The sequence below is a fragment of the Perca flavescens genome, chromosome 3 (genome assembly GCF_004354835.1).
Source record: "Perca flavescens isolate YP-PL-M2 chromosome 3, PFLA_1.0, whole genome shotgun sequence".
Classification (NCBI taxonomy): Eukaryota; Metazoa; Chordata; class Actinopteri; order Perciformes; family Percidae; genus Perca; species Perca flavescens.
Genome location: NC_041333.1, coordinates 39771786 through 39793873, shown reverse-complemented (window position 1 = coordinate 39793873; position 22088 = coordinate 39771786). Strand labels below are relative to the sequence as shown.

The window sequence follows — 22088 nt, the reverse complement described above, 5'->3', positions numbered from 1 at the left end:
AATCTATTAGCCTTGTGTGATGACAAAAACCAAAGTTTCTAAATGTCTGACTTGTTTCCATTGCTGCAGAATGACTCCTCAACAATAAATGCCATCCCAATACTGACCTTACTTCCTTCACCTTTTAATGGTTCTGCTATTACCTTCTGCTTTGGTAGCACTAGGGTTCAAACCTTTCTGCCTAATGGCTGGCTCATCTTACCTAAAAAGTATAAAATGTGTGTGCAGGGTGCGATATATGAAAAAAAACAGATGGGGGGTGTTAAGGTAACTGACTTGAACTTAAGGTGAAAGTATAAGCGGAGCATCTGTTTTATATCGTTATTTATTCCATACATGTTCACGGCTCTGTTCATCTGTCTCCATCATTACACACAAGGGAACTGGTATACATGGTATACATGCAGTATGAGAAACTGTAATACCTCAAATATAACAACCAACACTATTACCGTAATGTATTGATAAGAGTGTTATCCAAAAATGATATTTAACACACAGATACATATTTTGGGAGGAAGACAGTGTTACAATTTATGACACAAATACAAATAAATAAATTTATGACACGAATAAATGGGTAAAAACGACTTTATTCAGAGTTCTCCTCATAGAATTTAATGTGAAATGTAACATATTCACAATCTGTGTATCATCTGTTCATTCTGTTGTTAGAGAGACAGAGAGAGAGAGAGAGAGAGAGAGAGAGAGAGAGAGAGAGAGAGAGAGAGACACACACACAGAGAGAGAGACAGAGAAAGAGAGAGAGAGAGGAGAGGGAGAGAGAGGTTTTCCTCCAAAACAAATGGACATAGCTGAACACAGGAAACACACAGCAGATACAGAGAGAGAGAGAGAGAATGACAGATGGACAGAGAGAAAGACAGAGAGAAAGAGAGAGAGAGAGAAGTGTGAACCTTTAATAATCTTCTTCTGACATTTGATCTTCCCTGTTTGTATTTTCTGTGACTGAATGTGGTTTTAAATCTGTTGAGGTGTGTTCAGACTGAAAGCAAAGACACTGATGATGTCATACAAAGTCAGAAAATAGAAAGCAAACTGTTTCCAGAGGACACTAAAGAATGATGGAGCAGCAGGAAACAGACCAGGTCAGATAGTAAACAGCTGATTTATTCATCTGACTTGTAGAATAACCTCAATGATTGAATTGGTTTAAATGTCTGGGAATGTGGAACAACTAAATGCAAAATGAATGAAATAAAACAAGGCCACATGCTGATTATTTGTGACTTGATTTGATGGATTTATTCTTCCTGTTGTGTCTGTGTTTAAACTCCTAATTAAAAGGTAAAGTTTCCATCCACTAAAAGTTCTGTTGTTGCTGCTGACAGACTCAGATTATTATTCTAAGAGTCTGACAACATTATGGAAAGGATCCCTACAGAGATAGAGCTTCTAGTTAAAGAGTAAGATCCTTTTAGTTTAACATGAAACAGCCCCGAAATCACCATCACCAAACTCCACCAGACTCCATGTAAATAATCAGGACTTTTAGCGTGTATAGAGCCAGCATATTTCCACATGTAAATGGGTGAATTAAGAGTTAATTTCAACCAAACCAGAGTGGTGATTGTTGTTGGAACAGTTGATATATATTTTTTTCTTTTTCTATCAACCATAAATTAAGTGTGTTTAATAATCATGAAACTGATATTTTATTTAAATGGAGTCTGGTGGAAACATACATTTAAATGCTTACATTATATTTAGTTATTTCTCTTTATACTTACAAATTGTTTTGATTATTTATGTGCTGTACATTATTTAATACTCAAGTAAAGTACAAGTACCTGGAGTAAAGTCCAGTACTTGAGTAAATGTACTCAGTTCTAGTCCACCACTAACTGATTAATGAACTGAATGTGTATCTGTTGTTCCCCTCCTGACATCCAGGTGGCGGCGTTCTTTCATTTTAAACTTTAATCTGAAAAACCCTGACTTGGAGGAAACCGGAAGTCTCGTTGCTTCACTGTGATCTCGTGCTGGCGGCGGGAGAGTTGTGTTGTTTATTAGTGAGTTTTAAACATAGACAGTATAAGAACGGTTTTAAGAAGACAGAGCTCCAGGTAAACCCACACACTCACTCAGGTAAACACTTTAATAACTGTTCTTTTACACGGCTATCAAAGCGAATAGAAGCCAGAGCTGCGCATGCGTTAGCTTTCCATTCTGCTGTTGCTAAGATTCAGGTGAACAGAACTTCCGTTGCTGAGCAACAGTCTGCTCCGTTAGTTGCTCCTCTGTAGTTCGGTGGGCTCGGTGAGATTCGGGGCTGAAGTTGTAACATTGTTGCATTTTTCATTTGGTTCGGTTTGCGTCACACTGCACTTTATCAAACGCAGCAAACAGTGGAAACACACGTCACGTGGTGGAAGCAGTCGCTTGTTGATTGGACAGAATATCAGAGGGAAACTCTCCGAAATAATGAAGCTCCACTACATTTCTACCGTGTTGGCTTTTCTGGTTCTGCTTTAGTGTTTCTAATATTTTAGAGGAAGGTGAACAATGGGAGCAGCGTCACGTGGTGGAAGCAGTCCAGAGGGGGGGGGGGGGGGGTCTGGGTGTCCTCCCCCAGGGAAGTTTTGAGCGTCAGCAACTGCATTTTTGTTCCATTCGGATACGGTTTAATTCACCAATTTATGGTGGAAATACCTTTTATTTAGCCTATCCAAAGAAATAACAGATGGCAATTTAAAATCTATCAAAAATATAACGGAAAGTATGTTGTTGCGTATCATGGGACATTTTTAAGTGGGTATATGGAAATCCTGGAGCTTTCTTAGTGGGTGTACTGCGCATTCCTGCGTATCACGTAGACTACACCACTGGAACTAACCTGCACACCCATTACATATGGATCTGAAAGTTCTCATCCCTTAAACCAGATATTTAAGTCTGTAAACTGTGTGAAAGGTTGAAACTGCGTAGAGGTAGACCGATTAATCAGCACCAATAGTTGATGGGTGGAACTATCGTTATTGGATTAAAGATAGATCCCTCCAGGTCAGAGATCGTCTGTTACCGTTCTAAACCGACAGTTTAACTGTTTTTATTTACTTATTACTTTTTGTTTGTTTGAATGAATTTATAGGAATTTGTTTTATATTTATTTCTTGTAGCATGTTTTTATTTTTATAATAAAGTTCAGCACTGTTTTACTTGAAGTGTCATGTTGGTTTTTATCCAGTATGAATTCTAACTACTATCGGTTGATTAATCGGTTATCGGCAAATACGGCCCAACCTAGCTATCAGTATCGGTAAAATCGGTCGACCTCTAAAACTGCAGGCTAGTAAATGCTCTGGTTTTGGTCCACTTCCTGTGTTTGGGTCGGATCGCGTTCCCACCTGAACCGGGACCCCCGTTTTCAAGCGGACCAGAGTTCTGGTGTTTGATCTGCACCGAGTTCAGATTGAGGACAGTAAAGTTGTTAGTGTAAGTTAGCTCACCTAAACAACGGAGTCTGAGTGAGACAGGAAGACAGCTGTCTCCGAGATGACGTCATCTTCTGTCTTCTGTAGAAGTGGTGAACTTACAGCTCGCAGCACTTTAATCACATATAGTGGGGAGCTTTGGACTGATGTCTAGTGTCGGCAAAATCACTTTTTATTGAGTTTCCTTTTTCCTGAAATGATCTGAGTGAATTTAATTTAAATAAAATATTGACATTTTATTGTGCAGTTGTTTAGATTCATTCACAGTTTAATATAATGCTGTTTTCTCCAAACTACTCCGAGTTCATTGTGTAGCGAGGAAGGAAATGGAACAGTTCTCCAGCCTCTGCTTTGAGTTTGCCGACTGTTGTTTTAGTTGTGTGTGGATGTGAGGAAAAGGAGAGGAGACAGCAGCTCCTGAATATCTCTGCCTGCTTTGATTTGTACTGAACAGAATCCAGAGTGAGTCCAGCAGCCCCAGTGGACATCTGCTGGATTTCAGGACAAGAGAGGAATGGAGGAGGACAACCAGAACCAGGAGCAGCGGAGCAACAAGGTCCCCAGAAGACCAGCAGCAGACTGGGACTCTGATACCAGCCATGTTCAGGTCAGTGTTCAGGGGGGTATCACACAAAAGTAGAATTTATAAATCCAGGAGAACTGATGAAGAGAGGCTTGACCTAGTCTAATCTGTGCAGCCTGGCTTGGTACGTTTCACGAAGGCCAAGTCAGGCTGAGGAGGAGAGACTAGGTCGAGTCAGGCTGAGGAGGAGAGACTAGGTCGAGTCAGACTGAGGAGGAGAGACTAGGTCGAGTCAGGCTGAGGAGGAGAGACTAGGTCGAGTCAGGCTGAGGAGGAGAGACTAGGTGGAGTCAGACTGAGGAGGAGAGACTAGGTCGAGTCAGACTGAGGAGGAGAGACTAGGTCGAGTCAGGCTGAGGAGGAGAGACTAGGTCGAGTCAGGCTGAGGAGGAGAGACTAGGTCGAGTCAGACTGAGGAGGAGAGACTAGGTCGAGTCAGGCTGAGGAGGAGAGACTAGGTGGAGTCAGGCTGAGGAGGAGAGACTAGGCCGCAGTAAGACAAGTGCTTAGGGAGTAGGGCTGTAGCGATACACTAATCTCACGATACGATACACGATATTCAGCTCACGATACGATATATATCACGATATTCAGCCAACGATACGATTCGATATATTTCGATACACTTACATCATTTTCTGAAAGATTTAAAGGGGACCGAGTGATTTTGGTGACATCTTGTGAGTGTTCCATTTACTTGGATTTAATTAATTGAACTGAAAACATTAATTACACAACATATGTCTCTGACTGGACAGAGAGTCTACAGCAGGGATCATCAACTACATTTTTTTCAGAATTTTTCTAAGCACTCTGGCGGCCGGACTTTCAAATAAAATAAAATAAAATGAATTTATACCTAATACGCCTATTCTTTTTCACTTTCTTACTGAATTAATGCTTCTTTTTTTTTTTTTTACATGTATTAGTGTGAGCAAACTCCTAAAACAACATGGAAACTCCATAATGATAACTGGCTCTTTAAGTAGAAAAAGATCTCAGACTAGGAGGCAGTTCACTGAGGACTGATGGTTAAAGTCTGTGATTATGGAAACATTATTGTAGTATGCAGCATCCTGATTGGTGGAAAATGCTTGCAGAAAGAAAGGCTGTTGTCAGGTAAACATGTCACTGTCAAAGACGCTGAAGGGAAAAGTTGAAGTGGAAAAGCCAAAAGCCCAGCTTTAATGATGAATGGACTGATAAGCAGGCTATGCACTCGTCATGTATGCCTCATTTGCAATGAAACGATGTGGTTGCAAAATAATACAGCCATCATCATCATCATCACTCGAACATAACGATCGCGTCATTCACGTGCATATTAAGTAGCTCCAGATTGTCTGCTCCAGCGGAGAGTTTGGTTTGTTCAGCCAGCAGTGAGGTTTACAAGAATTTGTCAAAATTTCCAGATTCCCGGCAACCTAAGATAAAAAGTTAGACTACAAACCGACAGCTTTTGTTTTAGCTGGTTTGTAAAAATTCGCTATTTGCAGAGTAGAGCTGCTAGCTAGTTAGCTAGCTAGTTAGCGTAAAACAGCGCGGTGGACTGAGCAGATTGAAATATCGCTTTCTACATGTTGATGCCGGTCTACACAGGTGATGCATTGATAAGTATTGACTTTTAACTCACGAAGGTTTAATTGTAGCATATTTACAGAAAAGAGACCAGCGTGAGTTCATCTGCCCCAGCCGCCGTTGGTAACTCTGTATCGTTCCCAGTCAGGTGCTGCGTGTATTAACCTTTAACACACACACACACACACACACACACACACACACACACATCTCGGCTCAGCTGTGTGTGTGTTTTAACGCACACACATCTCGGCTCAGCGGTGTTTGTGTGTTTTAACGCACACACATCTCGGCACAAAAATCGATACTTTCTTGGGGAATAAAATATCGATTTATATCGCAGAATCGATAAAATTGCTCAGCCTTATTAGGGAGTAGGGCTGAACGATTCATTGCATTTGAAATAATATCGCGATATGTTAAAACGGGATTTCCTAATCGCAAAGGCTGCGATTTGGTCACGTGACTCACAAGAGCAAATGAGTCTGCACTCCGCAGAGAAAGGATCAACGTAGCACGCTAACGCTTCACCGTACTTTGAGAAGATTTCGGTCATTCACTCTGAGTTGTAGTTTAAAACTTTTAAAACCTTTTTAATAAAATGAAGTGTTTTTAAAATTGTGAGATTTTCAGGGGAAAGGGGTGTCAATGGGATTTTGAGGTTCTATGTATGTCCTAGTTACCCTCCAAACTGTCGTTTTTCAACTATAACAGGGTAAAATTGTTTTTGCTTTCTATCACCCCTTTAAGGAGCATTGGTCCCCTGTAGAAACACACATGTACAGCACTTTATATATTGCCCTTAATAATTGACTTCATGTAAAACACATTTGGCAACTTTATCAGCCTTTTCTAATTATCTCAACTGCAGTAATATATTCAAAAACATCAAACTTATAACAATATGAACCGCAGTCTACAGTAACAATATAACAGTAACGATGTCACATGAATAATTATAAAACATAATGGTCACAACTTTAAATAATAAGAGTACTTAAATGATCAGCAATATGTACCTGTTGTATTTTAATGCAGGCTGATAATAATAATAATAATAATAATAAGGTGAAACCACTGCTGAGTGAAGAGAAAAGACTCCAGGATTATTAAACCTGGCTGTTAGCCTGGTCAGCAGCAGGCTTATTATTATTATTATTATTATTATTATTATTATTATTATTATCAGCCTGCATTAAAATACAACAGGTGCATATTGCTGATCATTTAACTACTGTTATTATTTAAAGTTGTGACAATTTGTTTTAATTATTCATGTGACATTGTTACGTCAATAACAGGACAAATTAATACAAAGAGACATAACTACTTGTATAGGTAGTCTATTTAAGTTCAAACATATTTGACAACGTATTACCTACACAAAAACAAGATGATGCAAGATGTCTGTTTTCCTCCAACAATGCTGGAAGAGGACCCGATGTCGCCGCAGCGGCACTTAACGTTAACTTAACGCTGCCGTGTCCCGTTTTACGGCAGCAGCAGCGCGGACGGCGCCTTCAAGCAGCCCTCACCAGCCAGCTACAGCGCTACTGCGCCGCCGGGGAGCTTCAACACGTTAAACAGGGCCGATGAAACCACTCATGAACTATATGTATGTTTAATGTTGTTCAAGAGGATGGCAACGTAGCAAGCAAACCCGATCAAATGAAAGGTAAACCCGTGGCTCCATGGAGGTGGCTAACAGCAGTGAAGCTAATGACAACTTCACAACACAATTCATTTGGATACAAGTGTCACAGTATGGAAGATAGACAGGATTCTGAACAGCGATGACCACGCTACACACACTCTCTCGCTCTCTCTCTCTCTCACTCTCACACACACACACACACACACACACACACACACACAGCCGAGCCGATGTGTGTGTGTGTTACTTCATGCAGCACATGCAACTGATTTGAAACGATAGCTACAGATTATGCATTATTTACTTCCGCTGGCGCAGATAAACTAACGCTACACTCGTTACTGTAAGTAGCCTACAATAAACCCTCAATGATTAGCTAATTAGTCTATACTTATCAGTATACCCACCTACCTACCTGTTGTACAGGCATAAACATGTAGAAACCCATATTTCAGTCTGCTTTGTCTGCGCTGTCCATTCTTGTCTAGCGCGCCCACTCGCAAAGCAGACAGCCAGACAGCCTAGAATAACAAAAAGTATACGGCCACGAAATATATCACAGGATATAAGAAAACATTTGTGTAATTTCACTACACTTACAGCCATTCATCCACTCCATTCCTCTACACAGTAATACTAATTTATTATAATCTAGGGGTGTTATACTCATAACATTTCTTCCATGTTGGCAGGTCTGCACCTAGTCAACCTCATTCTGTCTCGACCTAGTCACTCCTCCTCTTCAGCCTGGCTCGGCCTAGTCTCTCCTCCTCAGTCTGGCTTGGCCTAAACTAGGTCAAGCCTTGCTTTATCTGTTATCCTGGATTCATAAATTCTGCTTTTGTGAAACATCCCCCTGGCCTGCCTTGTTGGACGATCAAAACGTTGCTCTAAACTTGCCATTTTCAGTGTGTAGCTCGCTAGCTCAAAGTTTGTTGTTGTTTCCCGAAACGAACTAAGTTTTGCAAGGTGAGGAACTTCTAGCGATTTTCTGGTAATTGAACTGTCGGTGATTGAGGCTGAAGTCCTATGGCTTGGTCACCTCATCAGCCCTTGCATTTTCTCCATTCAAACATAACATTTGAATATAGTAAAACATGGTAAACTATAATTCACTCCCACCTCCCATTAGTTCTTCTAACCCTTGTATCATTATCTCTGCATGTTTCCCCCTTGGGTCTACCAAAGGAGCCCTCAGCAGACGTCAAGCTGGCGACCGGAGAAGGAAAGAGGGACAAGAAGGGCAAGAAGGCCGAGGAGGAGGAGGAGGAGCAGCCTGCAGCACCTCCTGCAGCTGCAGCAGTGAAGGAGGAAGAGGAGGAGGAGCAGCCTGCAGCACCTGCAGCAGTAGTAGCAGCAGCAGCAGTGAAGGATGAGGAAGAGGAGGAGTATGTGGTGGAGAAGGTTTTGGACCGCAGAGTGGTGAACAGAAGAGTAGAGTTTCTGCTGAAATGGAAGGGGTTCTCAGAGTAAATATGAGTCTATAATATTAATACTTGGTGCTCTCTATATATTTATATTGTATCTTGTTCATTTAAAAGTTGCAGATAATCGACAGCATAAATTTCAGCATTGTATCATGCCCTCAACGTTGAAAGTCTTTTGACACTAAGTTGAAGACTCGCAAATAACCTTACAAAATGACAATAGAAAAAAGGAACAATACGAATTAGCAGTTAGATTGAGAATGTATTGCCTAAAAACAAAGCCTGAGGAGATGTTCTTCTGTCTGCACTCACCTTTCCAGTGAGGATAACACATGGGAGCCACAAGACAACCTGGACTGCCCCGACCTTATCACCGAGTACATGCAGAAACACAAGGAGAAGGAGGAGAAGAAGAAGGAGGGCAAGAGGAAAGTTGTCAGTGAGGCCTTGGGAGACTCAGAGGAGCGAGGGAGCAAGAGGAAGAAGGAGGAGGTGAGCAAAGGAAAGATGTTACTCCAGACTGAAGAGTCCCAGAAATATAATCTCAATATTAATACAGCGCAAAAAAGGGAGGAATTTGAGTGATTCATTAAAAATGTAATAATAACTAGGGCTGTCAAATGATTAATTTTGTTTTATCGCGATTAATTGCTGAATTTATCGCATGTTTTATCACATGATTAAAATTCTATTATTTTGCATTTCAGAACTTAAGTACATATTAACAATGGAAAGCAATTCTTACCAGTGTATCTTGATTGGAAATCAAATTAATGCAAAGAAAGTTACTTTATGAACTTGACTTTAAGATTTGTATTTGTTTATTATTTATTTACTGTAAACAAAAGAACAATGTGTGAATCTGTCATTATTGCACAATTCCTCCAAGTACCTAACTAAAGAACTAAAAATCCTTATCCTTACCAGAGTCAATATAGTGTGCAGTAACTTCTAAATCTTTTTGATTACTCACTGACGTCCAGTGATCACCGGACGCGAAGCCGAGGGAAGTGTAAAATAAATGTATAAATGGCGGCATGCAATTAAAAAAAATTAACGCGTTCTGCTCGGCCCTTAATCGCATCACGATTGACACGTTAATGCTGACAGACCTAATAATAACATAACAATAACTTATTTCACCATTAAGTCGCTGTTAAACGACAAAAACAGATCAGAAAAGGGTATTTTATAATAACTTTGAATGCACCACAACGTTTACCCATTTCAAGTTAATGCAACGTTTACGATATATTTTGCAGCTCTAGCTACAAGTGTTAATTTGTAAAAATGATTAGTAGCCTAATCCTTGAATGGTATGATGACAGTTTCAGTTCAGAGCAGTGGTCAGTTAATGTAGATTTTTAGGCTGCTTACACATTCAGTCGGTCCGTGATCTTCTGCCTCGCTTTCTCTCGCTGTTTCATTACAGCGGCCGTGTTTCTTCTTTACAAACAATGTGTTTCACGTTATCATACTTCCACAAGAAGCTGCTGCTCACTCTGTATAAAGTATGAACAATGCGTATTCTCCATTTTAGCGTCAGGAAATCTGTTATCGACCTCGCGGTCTGTTGAGGTCCGTGCACTCTGTAATACGAGTACGTTACCGGCAATGACCGCTACCGCTGTGACTGTTCCTTTAATTCTAAAAGCTATCTGAAGCCCAAACTGCCTTGACAAAGCTGTCCGTTTGGAATCAGCAAGGCAGGTATTTAAACATAATGGCCTTGTCCCAGAGTTTAGACGTCTAGATAAACAATGCAACGTTTTTAATAAATGTAAATAAAGCAGCTAATATCAACATGGACAAAATTTGCTTTTTTGATGATGACCTGGCCAAGGTAGTAAGTTTAGTTTTCACAATGATTCATTGTAGGATTCTGATATTATTGCAATATGTAAATCCACATTGACTCTTAATTTAACATATGGTTGGAAGAAGTAAAAATTGATCCAAAACTTTTTAGTTTTAAAAAATTATGACTTTTATTATTGTGTAATGTCAGAAGGACTTTAACTGTTTTGCCAGTCAAATTAACTTTAATGAGTGCATATTGAAATATTACACTGTTGGTTGGCAAAAAATGTATCTCAAAATGCATCAGATTGATGCTTTAAAATATGGAATATTTAAAATTTTCTTCAGGGGGAGCATTCCCCCGGACTCCCCTAGAGGGGTGATATCCTTCTCACCTTTTTCACCCCTGACCCATTTTCATGCCTGGGATTAATACACTTCAAAAAATGAGCAAATATCTAACAAACAAAATGAACAAGAATGTTTTACTTTAGAAATTCCTAAGTCTTATGTGATTTAACAGGAGTTAGGGGGAAACAGTGTTGACATTAATAATAAAATGTAATTTTCTGTATGGAGCATACATGGCATTATGGGAATTTTATCTGCTGAACTGTTAACATTTGGCAAAAAAAAAACTGATTTAATTTACAAAGCACATCATGGCTACACTTTTTCGTCATTTGTTTAAAATTTTACGAGCAATTTGTTGTTGTTTTTAGCAAAATACTGAAAGCAGCAGAACTGAGTAGGCTACATTTTAATATCTGTTTATTTATCACAAGTTATATCATTATCGCGATAATCAACAACATTACGGCATGTCACATATTTTCCTCAAATCGTGCAGCCCTAACTACCCTGAAACTGTGTCAGATGCTGCATAGTGTCGCAATATTTTCATCTGTGTCATCTTTTAGTCTAATTTGTTTAATATGTAAATATTTTTTTCTTTCTAAATGATCTGATAATGTTGTGTAGTCATTGTTTTCACCTTCTTTTGACTAGTTTATAACTGAGCCCATTATTACTAAACCTAGACCTCACGCACCGCGCTGTCACATCCTGCGCCACACACCACCGCCAGTAAATTCTCAACCTGTGGGAAACACTGAGAAGAGCCTGATGGTTTCCATAGTAACATGTCTGAAACCAGAAAAACTTCACCTTTATTTTGACTTCAAATTAATGTATGTATTTCAAAAGGTTTGAATGGGATTTAAAGGATGAAAAATACCCAGAATGTATGAAAGGTTTGTGTTATTTTAAAGTTACCATGGAATTTCTAACTGAAAGTAAAACTGAAGAGAGTGAGCAAGTGTTTTAGTTTTTAAATTGCCAATCATTTGAATGGGGAAACTTGCCTGAAAAATTTAGAATATTTCTGAATTTATAAAAGTTATGAAAAGTGAAGAGTATGAAGAGTGAAAATTGTGAGTGAGAGCAAGTCCAGGGTTTAAAGAAGGTTGTTCACTAACTCTCTCTCTATCTCTCTTTGTCTGTTGCTATAGAAACGGAGAGGAGGAGAGGTACCCAAACGTCACCACTGTAAACACTGTGACAAATCCTTCACAACATCTGCATATTTAAAGACTCATCAGAGAGTTCACACTGGAGAGAATCTACACAGCTGTGATCAATGTGGGGCAGTTTTCATAGAAAAGAGTCACCTAAAAAGACATCAACGCATTCACACTGGAGAAAAGCCTTACAGCTGTGATCAATGTGGTAAAACTTTTTCTCAGAGTGGTCACCGTAAATATCACCAGCGTGTTCACACTGGAGAGAAGCCGTACTGGTGTGAACAATGTGGGGAAACTTTTTCTCAGAGTGATAGCCTAGAATGCCACAGACGTGTTCACACTGGAGAGAAGCCGTACAGCTGTGAACAATGTGGTAAAACATTTTCTCAGCGTAGTAGCCTTAAATCTCACCAGCGCATTCACACTGGAGAGAAGCCGTACTGGTGTGAACAATGTGGTAAAACATTTTCTCAGAGTGGTATCCTTAAATCTCACCAGCGCATTCACACTGGAGAGAAGCCGTACAGCTGTGAACAATGTGGTAAAACATTTTCTCAGAGTAGTAACCTTAAATCTCACCAGCGTGTTCACACTGCCTTGTTGTGAACACGCTGAACTTTTTAACTAATGCTGTAGCGAATAAGTATTTGTTGTTGTTAATTAATCTCCTGGTAAATACAATTTGCACAAATTCTAATCACTGTTTACTAAGGTGATGTCATATTGCTGAAATATTCAGTTTATTGTAACTTAAGACAAGAACATGACTGCTGCTGACTTGAACAGTTAATGTGTTTACACTGCGTCTGTGCCGCCGCCATCTTGGGACAGACAACTGATCTTAAAGACTCAGAAAAAGATTGTTGTACTGCTTTTGGATGTTCATGTGAAAGAAATGCTAAACCAAGCAACATGGAATAACATTTCATGGTTGAAAAATGTGTTTTACAATATTATAAAGTGTTGAATTTAATATCACAAAAGGTAACATTAATCCTTCTTTTAAGCTAACAGGAAGTTAAGTGACTGAATTGAGCTAATGCTAGCTTGTGTCAGGTTATTTATGTTTTATTTAAGTGATTATTAATATCTCAGTAAGATGCTGAAAATGTTGTTTGTTATGTGTGTCACTGAACAGTTCCTCATAGACCCCCATGTGAAAAAAGCCAGACTTTACATAGACATACATAGACAGCTTACATAGAAATATATAAATGTTTACAGTGTAAACCACTCTTGGTAAGAACACCTCGCTCTAGGTTCGGGGAGCTGAATTAGAGTGCAATAACCATAACAACACAAAAGAGGTGTACTTTAACTGCAACTTTAGTAGATGAATTGCAAAGAAAGCTACATTACATTTATGATGTGAAAAACAATAAACAGGCCCTTTAAACAAAATAAAATTGTCCTTGTATGGAGTTCTCCAAAATGTCTATCCAGGTCAATGTCTGATGAGTAGTGTTTCCTGAGTTCCAGTCTAACGGAAGTCAAATCAGTCAAAAGTCATGAGTCAAAGTTCAAAGTGCAATATTGTCTATGTATATCTGCTGCGGGTACCAATCTGGGGAACTGGCACACTCCTACCACATGCTAGATATTTCATCCAGCAGTTTCAATAGCGACGGAGATCCGATTTCCTGGAAGTCGCACAGGGTGGCTCGCCATCTACTGGGTCAGTGGTTTTCCTCGTTGAATCTCAGTAGTCACAAAAGACCTGACCCAGACACAAAGTGCAACATTCTGAGATGAAACCGGTACTTCTTGCTGTTCCACTGCATTTATTTAATAACTGCACAATGCCAATAATCCTTAATCTTTACAGCGTCTCTCTAAGTAGTTTTCAACCTCTACAAAACCTTGTGTCATAAGGTGCACGTTTTCAACTGAAGACGTTAGCTTTGAGAGGAAATTTTCACCGAACTCGGTTTCCTGTTTCCTCAGAATGCACTGTAAAACTTCCGGTCAAACCGACAGATGCAAAAAATGGTTAAAAAATTAAAAAAAGTAATTTATTTCAAACTCATCCCACCTAGTAGTGACGAAATATACATTAACTTCAATCTGCATAAATAATTCAGTAGTTTATCACTTTTATTTCGATTATTATTTTAACCCAATTTTCGACAGGGAGACATCAGCCTGGTACAAAAAAAAGGTTTTGGTCTATGAAGCTAATTTCACACTTCATAACAACTGTTTATATAACTCACCTGTTTAAATTGTACCAAGGCTTAAATCAGCAGACTCTCACTAGCTTCAAAATATTTTGAAAAAGTTTGGTAAGAAAACCTGTATTTTAAATTTAATCAAGTATCCTGTATTATGAATACATGTCTGGCATTTGTAGTAAACTGCTTGAAAATCAGTTGGAAATTCAGGGAGAAATTATGATTTTAATTGTGGATAGACCTTCTGCCTCCATAGACACACATACATTAGGAAGAGCACAATGTTTGTTAGGAAATGGCTGCCATGTCAACATATTGCTCCAATAAACAGCAGCGGGGGTGTGTGTGTGTGTATATTTATATATGTATATATATATATATATATATATGTATATATATATATATATATATATATATATATATATATATATATATATATATATATATATATATATATATATATATATATATATATATATATATATATATATATATATATATATACTAGAGGCTTCGTCGGTGGATTAGACACACGAGAACAGCTGGTTGTATTCTTAGCTTTTGGCTAATTCTGGGATTTTTAACCCATGTATAATCATTTGTTTTATTAATTTGATCTGTCCTCTTCTTAAATAAACTGAATTGAACTTTGACATTTAGTTTCTTATTTTACAGGTTTATGACACTCTTATGACATACTTCATTTTATCACAAACATGAAGGAAGGGTAAAAACTAATTAAGTAACTAGAAAATGCATTTCCTGCAGAAAATGCTTGTGAATGCTGAAAAGCTAAAAAGTTTAACTAGATTGCTGGCTTTAATGCGAAAGAAGGGGAAGCAGTAAGAATAGTTGGAAAAGTTGGAATATTATTAATTAGTTTACATTTCTTTAACATGTTAAATAATACCAAACATGTATGATACTGAAGTGGAATATTTAAAGGTTTTCTGAAAAGCTGTCCCTACACTGAATTGCAGGCTTCAATGTGAAGAAGAAGGTGAAGTTGTGCAAAAAATGTACATGATTTGAAAACTGTTCTAAGTGTCACACAGGGAGTTCTTACCGTTAAACCAGCTTTTGTTACCAGCTTTAAATCAAGACTTAAAATGGTAAATGCTTTTTTGTTTCTGAAAAATATTCAATCATTTCAATAAACCGGAAACTTCACCCGAAGAAGAAAGAAGGTTTCAAACTCTTTGTAATACAACTGCACGTAAAGAACATTCTCAAGACACCTACGGAGTGACTCATTAATGTCCTTTTGGATTTCCACTACACGAGTCATCTTCACTATGTTGTCTTGAGAGAGTGCAATCAAACTTTTTCATGGATAATTTCCCTCCAAAACTAACAGGGGTTTCCGCGGACTCTTAGGAACTGTTTAATTTAATTTATTTAAGGGGCCACCGGAGGAGTTTTGGGACCTTTCGTCAAAAAAGACTTGACCCTCCCTTCGCCAACGATAAATTTTGTATGACCCTCCGAAATGATCAGGAAAAGAGGCATGACCTCTCCAACATTTCATTGATGCTTTCTATACTCGTTTGCGCTTGGTAAAGACGTACAGATGCCCATTGTTTTGTTTTTTTTTACAGCTATGAGATTAGAGCTGTGAGAGTAGATTTACTCACTAACGTTGTTGGGGAAACAACTTCTACTAAACAAATACTTCAGATACTAAGTTACTCCTCTAGTAAACTAGTATCCACATGAAATAAAACATTGAGACCATTCAACAAAGCACTCATGGGTAATAATCAATCACCAATCGTGGCACGGCTGTCTTAGAACGCAATAGACATACGGTGGCGGAATAATGCAACTAAAATGTAACAGTGAACAATCAGTGTTGGACCTACAGTCTGTTGAGATGCCTCTCCAAATGCAGCGCAATCACACCATTAAACATTAAGACACGTTAAGAAAAAAGATCCGTATTTTGCCGTAATCCAATGACACAAAAAAAAGTAATCCAAAGCGATCAGTAGGTCCACAAAAAATGTCACGGTGTCCAACAGGTGAATGAGGCCTCTCCAATTTGCTGTTTAAACAAAGTGGAATAAACGTATAAAAGTCCAAATATACACAGAACGCGCAATCAAGCTGACAACAAATTTATATACATGGCATTTAGGAAACCGTTATGGCGGCAAGATGTCCAGTGCAACAGTCATTTTCGTTTTTTACGTCCTGCTGCTCCCATCGTCAGCCAGGTAATATTTTTTTTTACTAAAGCAGTATATGAAATCAGATGTATTAGGCTACCTACCACCATTTAGTTGTTTTGTGTTATTTAAAATATTTATAAAATTTCTGGTCATGCCAAATGTAATACTTTTTTAAACAATGCAATTACCCGTTTCAGCCACCAGGGGGCAGTGCTCCTCTTGCCCCCAGCAAACTCCACGTATGCAGTCAGACCCATCTGCTAGGGTGCTGATGGGGGACTAAGAGCTACGTAGAAAAATGTGCACCAAACAAGCCACATTGAAATGTTGCTCTTTTCATGAATACAAAAGTTGGGTGACCCCCACTCCCAGAGTAAGGAATGTTGGGCGACCCTCCCCCCAGCAAAGAATAAAAAGACATGACCCTAACCCTATTTTCCTTCGGTGGTCCATTCCATAAATAACGAACGGTCCCTCATAAAGTATTAAATGTTGATGAATCAAACAAACAAAAATGTAAAAATTGTTACACCCCATTTTGCATGGTATTACATTTTGTAGTTTGTTTTTTAAATGTATATCCCTTGTAGGTTGTACTAAAGAATGGAATCACTGCGTTGGCTCGTCGTGAGGTTCTCTCTAGTTTATTTACGTTTTCTAAAGAGAACAACCGTCAGCACGCTCACTGCCCCCCCGCCCCCCCTTCCCCCGACAGACTGCTGCTTGAATACACTTTAATGAACAGTGATGAAGTTGTGGCCTCCAGTGATGTTGATAAGTTTCAAATGTAATGAGTCTCCGGGACCCACAGGTGATTATTTAAAGGCTCAGTCCTTCATTTACTTTTTCACCATATAGGCCATATAAATACTAATAATGTATAATAATGAGTAATATATAGTACCAGTCAAACGTTTGGACACACGTTCTCATTAACTGAAATGGGAAAGCATGTCCAAACTTTTTACTGATACTGTATTATACAATATAAGCCCTTCTATAATGAATGGATGAGGTTTTGGTCTCATTTCTATTAATTGATTATTATATTAGGCATTGATATTTTAGGTGGTGGGCGTGTTCATCGTGGTTTGAGTGGAAGTGATAACACTATATTTGTTGGTTTCACCTGTTCACCTGGGTTTTTGGGCTTTGACAGAGAGGGGGTGAGCCTAACAACGCGGTCATCCACTAGAGGAGGGTGCAGTATTCCCAATCGTTTGGCAAATCAGGGCCCCAGACTAACCTTTTTACATCAACCATTCTTTTCTTAGGTGACCATAAGTCTGTGGAATACTCTCCCCACACACCTTATTACATGTAAAAATCTTCAAACCTTTTTTATCTTGACAAAAAACTGCTGTGTGTGTGTGTAAAACACTCCTACTCGTCAAATGTCTGACTCATGGTCAAGGACCCCTGGCGTCAAGTTCCAATGAAAGAGGTGTACCTTTTGCATGTTTTTTTTCGACGTGGGGCTCCGACAGATAGACATTCATGTTAATCCCTCACCGTCGGATATAGACGAAAGGAAGAACATGGCCCCTTCACGTAATTTTACCACGATTCTTTCTGCCAGTCGAGCTGCCGCAGAGAAGCTGTATACAGCTTTGCTATTATTTGTATTTGTAGCCCTATAACTGTTGTTTTAATCAACATTTATTCACCAGCTCTTATATATGGTCTATATGGTGAAAAACTAAATGAAGGACTGAGACTTTAAATAACCACCTTTGCGTCCCCGGAGACTCACTACATTTTAAATTTATCAACATCACTGGAGGCCACAGCTTAAAAACAAACTACAAAATGTAATACCATGCAAAATGGAGTTTAAGACTTTTTACATTTTCGTTTGTTTGATTTATCAACATTTAATACTTTTTAAGAATCCGCCGAATCCCCCGTTAGTTTTGGAGGGAAATGATCCATCAAAAAGTTTGATTGTTGTTCCATGTGCTGAACATTGTTGACATGTTGACTCTCATGTTCAGTAACTGTTCATGTTGTTATAACTGGATTGTTAAAAATCACTCAGCTGCTGTGTAGAGATGGTCTGACTTGTCGCTGGAGGTCGAGAGGAGAGGAAGGGTTGAGATATCAGCGAGTTACAGAGGAATCAGGAGGAGAGGCGACAGTGATGACTGTAAGTTTGGAAAGAATGATCAGTCCTGGAGTCTGCAGTGCTCTGATGGTGATAGTTACTCTGTCTGGCACAATAACAGAGACACTTACAGTACATCCCCACCTCCTCCTCTGTCTCTGACAGAGTAGCAGTGTATGTGGACGGTCCTGCTGTCCTTCTACAGAGTCTCCTCTGACTCACTGATCCACCTCCACATCTAAAAAATAATCAACTGTTATTGGTTACTATTATGTCTTTTATGTTTTGAATAATATTGTAAAATATTTAAAATTTGGAAAACAAATGTTTCTATAAACAATCATCATATAGTCTAATGTTTCTAAATGCTTTTAATAAAATCTATACGTTTCATCTTGAGGGAGATCATTTGTTCATTTGATCATATCATGATTTCGTTCATCAGGTGACTTTCCAGCTTTTCAGAGGGCTGACTAGAGCTTCAATTATGAGGTTCTCTGACTTGTCCAGGTGACACTAAAAACTAAACATCAGTTGTCTTAAGAGTGCCTCACAGGTTGACACAAACAAATGACTGGCACTATGCCAACTGGGGTCACGAAGCAGCAACCTCATTACATAATTGTATGCTACCTTCCAAAAACCTATTATAGTTCCCTAACATACATAAAGTCAGTTGCACCATAAATGAATACAGACAAGGCACAAATTGTTGCAGAAAATAAACCAGAATGCAGAAAAGGAAGTGTTTGATGTTCAAAAATTTGCTCTCATGTTCTCTAAATAAAGACAAAATTAAAACAGGTGGAGCTGATATTAACTCCAACACTTTGTAGATACTAAACCAATCTCAACCCCCGGAAGAATGAGCAAAACTCTACAACTTGTTGAAAACAATCCAGTCGTGCCAGCCACCTGTTTCTGTGTTGAGTGGAAGTGGGCAGAAATTCACTTCCTGGTTGGTTTTTCTGCCATTTCTTCATTAAGAACGGTCCTAGGATTGTAGTTCCTATTTTTGTCATCTACATTTATCTGGATAGTTAAGAGTAAATACTAGAGGCCAACAGTTAGGTTAAGAATTACTGTTGTTCAGAGGTTGGGAAACCAACTTTTTCATGCATCTAACTGGTTATGTTTAGGAAAGAAAAACAAATGCTTAAGGTTAGTCTTATAATCGGTCAGATGTTACAGGTTCCAGAGTAGAGAGAGTAGAATGAGAGAGACAGGGCTAAGGAGAGGGGCCTGGTCGGGCTAGAACTCTCCCCCGCCGTCCCTCTACTCCCTCACTTTAGTGAGGGAAAAAATTAGAGGGGAGTGAATTAATTAAGAGAGTAAATGAAATGAAAGTTAAATGTAAACTGGACTTCACAAAGAACTCGCTTTTCCAAAGGCACTGGCTAGGTTTAGGGGATGTGAAAGTTATCATGATGATTCCACCCACTTCGTCCGACGAGTGGGCATTTGAAATGGGGAATCAAAGGCAAGAGCGCGGGCCGGTGCACGTCAGTCAAAGTTCTCCATTCCTGCATTTTCCACACTTATTTATTTTTATGTCACACTGCAATTGCATAATCATGCTTGTCGGTTTATTAAACGGTTTCTTTAAATTGCGTAGTCATGCTTGTAGGTTTTCAAGTCTGTTCTTCAAATTGCAGAGTCATGCTTGTACATTTTTAAGACACATAGTCACTTCGTTTATTAGTTTCCCTTCTGGATTTTGTGCTGTCTATATCTTGTTTCAAATTGTTGCATATTCTTGAATAGATTTTATTCTAAATATTAGGACACATCATTAGTAGTGAACCTTGGAATCAGGTGTTTCGGCCATTACACCCTCCTCCAAGGTCGGCCCTCCCGAGGTTGATCAGTCCTCGGAAAGGATCCTATAGCCATTTTAAGTTTTATTCAGGGTTACGGTCTGTTTTGAGGTTACATTTTTGCCTTCTATTTATTATTATTAGGTAGTAATTATTAAAAGCTAAATGTACAATGTATACGTCAATGCCTATGTCACATGGAAGCCACTTGGAGAGATATCTGCTGCTGTCCAAGTTGCTGATCTTTATCTCATTAGATGGTCAGTTAGCTCCATCTAGTGGACAGATAGTAGAACTCCATCATCTGATGGGGGACTTCTCTCACACTGACTGGGTGTGTGGACAGGTTGGACTGGTTCTGACGTCTCTCTGACTCTGAAGTTATGAACTGTGACGGCGTCTTCAGATCAAATGCACATCGACACCAGGAATTCATACGTTGTAGAGTTATTCTGTTAACAATGTTAAGTAGTAGCACAGTTGTAGAAGAAGAAAAGACGTCCCTTTATATATCCTGCAGGGGGAAATTCACATTTTTCAATCTGCTTGGTACAGTTAATACACACTTGACAGTGAGGTATTGGTACTTTTACAGGTTGTGTGTCTTTTTTCTCGAAACTTAGTTCGTCAGTCTGCAGAACCCGAAGAACTCTTTAAGGGCCGGCTGTTATAAATAAGATTAGAGATAAGAGTATCATCTGGTGCTGAGCTTCAGGGCAGGTGGACCCTGAGTTATGGCTGCCAGGGTTTGTCTCTGTCTTAAAGGGCTGAGTATGAATACTACGTTTCTGTCAACCATCTTCATATGTTTACACTTATCTACCTGTAATGAAGTAATTTTGCACTTTGGATATCTCTCTATAGCTCTCTGTGTGTATGTGTGTGTGTAGGGGTGTGTGTGTTTGTAGGTGTATAGGTGTGTCCTGCAGCTGGTGCTCAGGTGTCTTGATAAGGGACATTAAGGCTCAAAGTCTCTCTGGTGCTTCACTTCATCCCGTGTTGTGATGCAGATGTTTCCTCCAGGTTAAACGTTTGGTAAGTCAAAACTTTTCAGCTGATTTATGATCTGATAGTTTCATCACACTGTAAAATGCGTTGACTAGTTAAGTGTGGTTAGAGTTAGGGGATTTAAGGTTAGGGTTAGAGGCGTTAAGGTTAGGGGTGGGTAGGGTCAACCCTTACATTTAGCTGTCGGCTACTATGTTTAGGATCACCAACTTTCCAACAACAGGAGATAACCATGCTAACAATTATGGAGGTGATTCAAAATACATATTTGAGAACTCAAATGTAGCTCTGCTGACAAAGTGAGACAGGACTGAAGGTTATCTGTTTGCGTGAGGACAATTGATGACTCATTTGAAATTACTGACACTCATTATTCATATTTGAAACACACAACTCATGATAGAATCTGAAGTCTCTAGTGTTTATTCTGTACTGCAGTAAAAGTACCAATACACGCTATCAAAGTACTATGTTAGTATAAGTTCTGCTTTGAAGATGTTACAGGTTGGCTGAATGACCAACCTGCTGGTTACTGTCTTGGTTAACCAATGAATTGATTGGTCTGTTAAAAGCCAGATTTGTTTAGCTAGTTCTGTGTTTCCTGTCATTTTAAAGAAGAAAAGCTGGGGGCCCGGATAGCTCAGCTGGTAGATCAGGGCCCCATCTTTAGAGGTTTACTACTCGAAGCAGCAGGCCGGGTTAAACTCTGACCTGCCGCCCTTTGCTGCATGTCATTCCCCCCCCTCTCTTCCCTTTCATGTCTTCAGCTGGCATTAAGGAATCCTGATGCTATAACA

At 39.0% G+C, this 22088-nt stretch overlaps 1 long non-coding RNA gene and 1 pseudogene across 2 annotated transcripts; both read left to right on the top strand.

Moving 5' to 3' along the window:
- The window catches only part of LOC114552962 (zinc finger protein 420-like), a 32286-nt pseudogene extending 18834 nt beyond the window's left edge, over positions 1 to 13452 (top strand).
- Positions 1966 to 8502, top strand: LOC114553136 (uncharacterized). Of its 2 annotated transcripts, none has more exons than XR_003692244.1 (3): positions 1966 to 2087; positions 3910 to 4062; positions 8459 to 8502. It is a non-coding gene; the product is annotated as an uncharacterized LOC114553136 (long non-coding RNA). The 2 variants fall into 2 exon arrangements; XR_003692245.1 differs by having other exon boundaries at positions 1966 to 2109.
- Positions 13453 to 22088: the final 8636 nt, after the last annotated feature.